Genomic DNA, 6,086 nt, shown 5'->3' on the forward strand with positions numbered 1-6,086 from the left:
AAAAAAAAGGCAAATGTGGGGGAGGGAGGAGACACTACTCAGTGCCTGGGCTGCAAAACTCTGCTCCCCCCATGCTTTCTGCCTTGCAGGGTGGGCCCCATGCCCTCCTGGGAGGGCCCAGGCCCTTCATTTAACTCCCAATGCACCTGCGGCACCTCAGCTCACAGAAGTCCCCACCTCTATGAAAACCTCTTTTTTTTTTTTAATTTCGTTTTTTTTATAGAGGCCTTTGAAGATGCTTGTTGCCATGGAAACATGCTTTAAAGGGTGCCTTTTCCTTTCCCTTCCCTTCATCTTGAGAGCTTCTGTTGCCATAACAGCCGCATCCGACTCCTCCCTTCTCCCCGCTGTCTGCCCCACTACAGGATGCAGTGGGGTGAGAGACCCCAACCCGGGAGCGGGTCTCTGGGGTGGGTAAAGCTGCCCTGGGGCATGGCCCTTCATCCTGCCCCATGGTACCATCAGCTGAGGCATCCACCTTTGGGGTCCCTGAGCCCCCTGTGGTCAGGGACAGAAGAGGTGCCTGTACTCCCGCAGGTGGTTGGTGTCCCTCCTTGTGCCTGTACGCGCAGGATGTGGAAGAGGCAGCCTGCTAGAAGAGCATCTCTGGGCCATGCGAGCCCCTTGCTTACACAGTGGAGGGGTTCTGTGCTCACCCCTGGCCCTCAAGCCCCATGATGATGACACCAGGTGGTTTTCTGCACCATTTATCCTAAAGCCCTTGACTGAATGATTCCCCTACAGATCAGCAGGCAGCATTGTGGCTGAGCTTAAAGGAACATCTGCAATTAGGGTGGCTTTCATCTCTGCAGTGCCCAGCATTGGGCAGCCAGGGTTATCTTCCAGCTGCCACAGAGGGCAGGGTCCCTGACCTTGGTGGCAGCCTTCCCTGGGCTGTGGTGTAGGTAGGTGAGACACACTTGCTCTGGGAGCACCTGTGTCCAGGGCACCTCAGCCTGTGACACCCAGCAGGGAGGGTGGCACAGGCGTGTTGCTGTCTGCTGCCCACCCTCTGGGCATCCCGCAACAGCCCTGCTCATCAAATTGCTGCTACAGGCAAACCACAGCAACTAACCTGTTTCTTTCCAATTTATTTTGCAGCAGCGTGTGGCCGCAGCTCCACGTTCCTCCCCAGCAGCTGAGCAGCCTTGGACTATGCTATGAATCCTGCCCTGGCAGGCTCAGCCCTCTGGCCTGGCAAGTCCGAGCATACCAGTGGTGGCTTGAGATGGCAAAGCGAGCCATGGCATCCCTGCTCTAGCAGCTTGGCTGGGTGGCCCCAGGCAAGATCTGGGGTCACAGGGAAGAGGCTGTGAGGTGACAGAAAGCAGGACCTGGATCACATCTAGTTGTGCTGCACTCCTCCATCCCACTATGCCTTCCACCAGCCAGGTCTGTAGCCACTTCCCCACTTTGGGGAGGCCAAATTTTTGCCTTGGCAGCCCTGGGCTCCCCACTCAGCTTTGCTAATGCCCCTCACTCCTGGCCTGCATCACCCCCTCTTCTCCCACTCTCACGTGTTGCCTGAGCAACATCTTCCCTTTGCGTCAATGAGTCATTTGGGGACAGGGTGCTGCAAACCTCCCCAGGGCCTGCGGTACCTCCAAGCACGATTCTAGCACAGGTGGGAGGAGAGGGGGCGAAAAAGGGGGCTGCAGCACCCTCCCCCCATCCCTGCTGGGCATGCACATGCCTGTTACAGATGGCTGCTTGCCTCCCACCCTTCAGCTGTGCCAGGCTCTTGCATCTCTTTGGCAGGACGGTCCACAGGGCAGAGATCCCCCAGCGCATGTCAGCAAAACCAGTTCCAGTGCTGGATACAGCACAGGCCATGCCAGCGTGGTGTGGAGAGGCAGTGAATGGCAGAGGTGCAGCTAACGAGTGCTCAGAGCATGGAGCGGGAAAAGCAGGTTTCCCTCTTGCCCCCTTGAAGGCCCTTGCCTGGAGTATCACTGTAACAAAACAGACCCTGTCCTCTGTCCCCCCGGCTTTTCTGCTTCCCCACCGGCTGCTGCAGAGCCACAACTAATGGAGAGCACATTGCTGGCTGCCATCATCTCAATTAATGCAGCCCTGGTTGCTTTAGCAATTACCTGCCCGTGGCTTGCAGCCCACTTCCAGCTGGAGATCTTCTGCCAGCATTTACAGCTGATGAGCAGAAGTGGGGAGCAGACTTGGAGGGCACCTTCATCCAGCCTTGCCCAGATCCTGGATGCTCTGAGGGCTGGATGCCCTCCCTGCCAGAGACACCTGCGTGCTCAGGACAGGCACCCGGGACTAGGATGGGGACCTGCTGGCCACCAGAGAGCTTGAGGCGAGAAGCACAGGCGTGGCTTCTGTGGCTTGTGCCCCATGCTCACGGTGAAGCTCTCCATCAGGAGAGCAGTGAGAGCAGTGCTATGGTCCCCCACAGCCACCAAGTGCTGGCTGGCAGGTGACAGCACTAGCCAGCCACTGGGGGCAACCGACCATCCTCAGGAAGGAGCGCAGAGACCACACTGGCTTCTGCTGCATGGCACCACAACCCCAAATTTCTCAGAGGCACCAGCCTTAAAAGAAGAGAGGAAAAAATTTTCCCCTGAATCAGGGCAAAAAGGGTTAGGAGATTGCTGGGTTTTTTTCTTAAATGTGATTTTTTAAAGTTGGAATAGAAAGCACTCTTTTTATTTACTTGCTGCTTTCTGAGCTTTTAGGGTGCACGGGGGTCAGGTTTTCAAAGCATTCCTCCAAGCAGTGAAGGATAGAAGCTTATTTAAAAGTGAAGTGAAGTGAGAGAGAGAGAAAAGCAAGCCAAGCATTTCCTGCCATTGGGAGCTGGGTTTGCAGAAGCAACAGCAAGCCCTGACAAAGGCACAGCAATGGGGGTACCTATGTAAGACCTTGGCTCTGGCCAGATCCACCCTTTGCAGCTCTCCAGCTTGCTGTGAGCCTCAGGACCTTGTCCCAAAATTCTCATACTTCTCCAAATATCTCCTACTACCTTCCTTCCCCACTACAGCTTGCCCTGCGTGGCCTCATGTGCGCTGCAGCATACCAGGCCCATTCTGAAAACCCTTCCTCGCCTGGAGCTCAGCTCTCCCGTAACCCTGCATCAACTGAAGTAGTCACGCGAAATAGAGTCACAGAGACAAATATTATTCCAGAAGAGGGAGAAACATTACCAGACTTCTCCAGAGGGCAGCAGCAGCGGAGATTTAAACAGCCACAATGCAATTTCCTCAAGATGTTGAAAACTGTTACCAGGCTTCACTTCTAAACTAATTCGAGCTCTTTACACAGCATTAGTATTTGCTCCACACCATAGCAAGGTCTCGCCACACTTAACTCGATCAGCACAGTTTCCCCTTTGGCTGTGCATGCATGAGGGCTATGTGTGCACACTGAGACAAACAAAACACCTCTGTTGCTAAAAATCAGAGCTCCTTATTGCTACCCAAGTCTTACATTTTTGCTACTGATCACCATGACCAGGAAACTTTAAATAAGAGGTTTAGAGTACCTGCACATCCCAGGGTGCCCCTGTGCCACGGGGGTATTTCACGGTCCCCAAGCCAGCGTGCCAGCTGGGGAGCAGCTGCTAGCAGGTTGCTGGTGTGCCAGGCAGGGAACAGACTTTAAGAAATAGCAGTATTTTCACTAGAAACAGTCACAGGACCATTAGGCGATGACTCTTTGAATGGCGATGCCCATCAATTCTCCTTGGCTTTATGGGGATGGTGGTCCTACTGGCATGCATCTCCTTCAGGGTAGAGGACAGTGGGTGATGGGGGTGAGTGCAGTCCTGCAAGCAGCCATGCTCCCTCAGCCCTGTCCTGGCCCACCGCTGAGCAGAGAAGCTCCATGCCTGGCTATGGGGACAGGAGATCTCTGCGGGAGGCATGGATGCTGCAGAAAGCAGCCTCAGAGACAGTGCGGCAGCCTCCATCCTTATGGTCATATCCAGGTCCCACCAGCTCAGCTGTCCTGGCCACCCATGACACAGGTACCCATGCCAGCCCAGGACCTGGCCGTGCCCAAGGGACAGACTGTGCTGTGAGGCTGTCTTTAACCTCTGTGTGTTTGGAGTGGTGTGGTTATTGAGCAGCTGGTTTGCTCTCTTGGAGGCAGTGCTGGCCGTGAGGTTTCTGGGCGGCAGGTCACACTGGGAGAAGCAGCAGCAGAGTCCTTTTGGATGGCAGCCCACCATGCCCCACGTGGGGAGGTCACAACCACCTGCCAAGCAGTGGCAGCCGAAGGGATGCTGTGCGTGTTTGCTATGACATGTGAGTACCAGGCCCCTCACACAGGTCAGAGGCGCAGCAGCTGGGCTTCCCGCAGCAGGGTTTGGCTGGAAGCTCTGGAAGCCCTGGAAGCCCAGTTTACACAAGCACCTGGATGCTTTCCAACCAATAATTGTACTATATGCCTTGTCTCTACCTCTTACCATGCCCAGAAGCTAGACCTAAAAAGGAAATGCCAGCTTCATCCATCTCTGAGGGGTTGATGCTTACCGTTGTCAGTGCTGTATAAAGTAGCCCCATACATTTTGGGCACCAGGACTGCAGAGAGCCAGACAGCAGGGGACCAACCGTGAGGCATGGCAGCTCAGGCTGGGGTTCATGAGGTGCAAAAAGGCATGGTGGCCAGCTGAGCTGTCAACCTGCATGAGGCCTCAGGACCAGCTGCACCAGATCCAGTTGGGATGCTGAAGAGGTTTGTCTCCTGCTGTTTTCCACATCTTTCCTGCCAAGGACTTTCTTGGCCAAGCAGTGGCTGGGTCTCGATGCCACTGCCCCAGGAAGGCTGCTGCCTGGTGCTGCGTAGCTGAAACAGAGCTACCCTGAGCAGCGAGGAGGGTCTGGCAACGATGGATGCGCCTTGCCAGCCTCACCGGGCTGGCTGCTGAGTGTGCGGTTGTGTCTGACAGGCCTGTGCTGGCACCAGATTGATGTCCTTTTTGTTCCTGATAAGGATCTGAAGTCTCCTCTGGGTTCCAGCAGCAATTCTTTTATCCTTCCTGATTGTGGCATCCACGTTCCTCGAGTCCCCAGAGATGCATCAATCGTGAAGCTGCAGGCGCCACGGCTGCTATCAGCAGAGATGATGGAAAAGCTACAGGAACAGCTGTCATTTCTCCCTGTTTGCGTTTTGTTCTCGGCCTATCAGTAGAACGTTTTCCGTCAGACACCTATCAATCTGCCGTGCCGGAGCCCAGACTTGTCTGTGTGCCTGCCGGTGCCAAAGCCTGCCTACAGCCTCCTGCCTGTGGTCAGCCCGCTGCGGTGCCTTCTGCCCTGCCCGGGAGCTGCTTAACCTGCAGCCCTGCAAGCACAGGGCTCTGTCCCAGGGCCAGGTGAGCAGGCAAGGCATTGGGATGCAGCCAGAGGAGCAGAGGGGCGCAGCACAGCAGCCTAAGTGCCAGGTGGGATGGCAGCCCCCGGGACAAGCTCTGCAGACCCCAGTGTTAGGGCTGGAATTTAGGATTACCCTGGGGGTTGCTCCAACTCTGCCACACTGGGTTCCCCCTGGGGTGCTGCCCTGGGAGGAGCTGCAGCCCCAGACAGGGTGAGCCAAGCCCATCCCCATGGCATCAGGGCTGACAGCACCAGGGGGAGGGGGTCACAGGGACATTAGTGGCAGGGGACACCTCTTTTATCTCCATGTAATGAGGTAGAATACCTTAGACAAAAAAAGCTATGTTTGATTTACCTCGTGCTTCCTCAGATTCTTTTGAATTTTCAATGGCTTCTGGGCATACATAAGAAGACTCATGATTCAGTTTTTAGTAAGCCTGGGCAACAAGACCTCCAAATACATTTCATTTCAGAAGGGAGCTTCCAGAGCACTGTGGAGCAAAGAGGGCTGTGGCGTCGGTGATGCCGCCAGCCCTTCCTGTGCTCTGCTGCTGGCATCACCTGCCCCCAGGCCAGCAAAGGGAGCAGCTCCCAAGGCCTCAGTGCTCAGCATTTATCTCATCACCCTTCGTGATGGCTAAAGACAAGATAAAGACAGGCACCGAGTCCCATTTAATGCCACTTTCTATCCATCACTGAGCTCACAGGCGTATCTCTCCTCATTACTTAAAACCCTCAGGGCAAGACGACCTG

Source organism: Strix aluco, chromosome 4 (assembly GCF_031877795.1).
Source record: "Strix aluco isolate bStrAlu1 chromosome 4, bStrAlu1.hap1, whole genome shotgun sequence".
NCBI classification, from domain to species: Eukaryota; Metazoa; Chordata; class Aves; order Strigiformes; family Strigidae; genus Strix; species Strix aluco.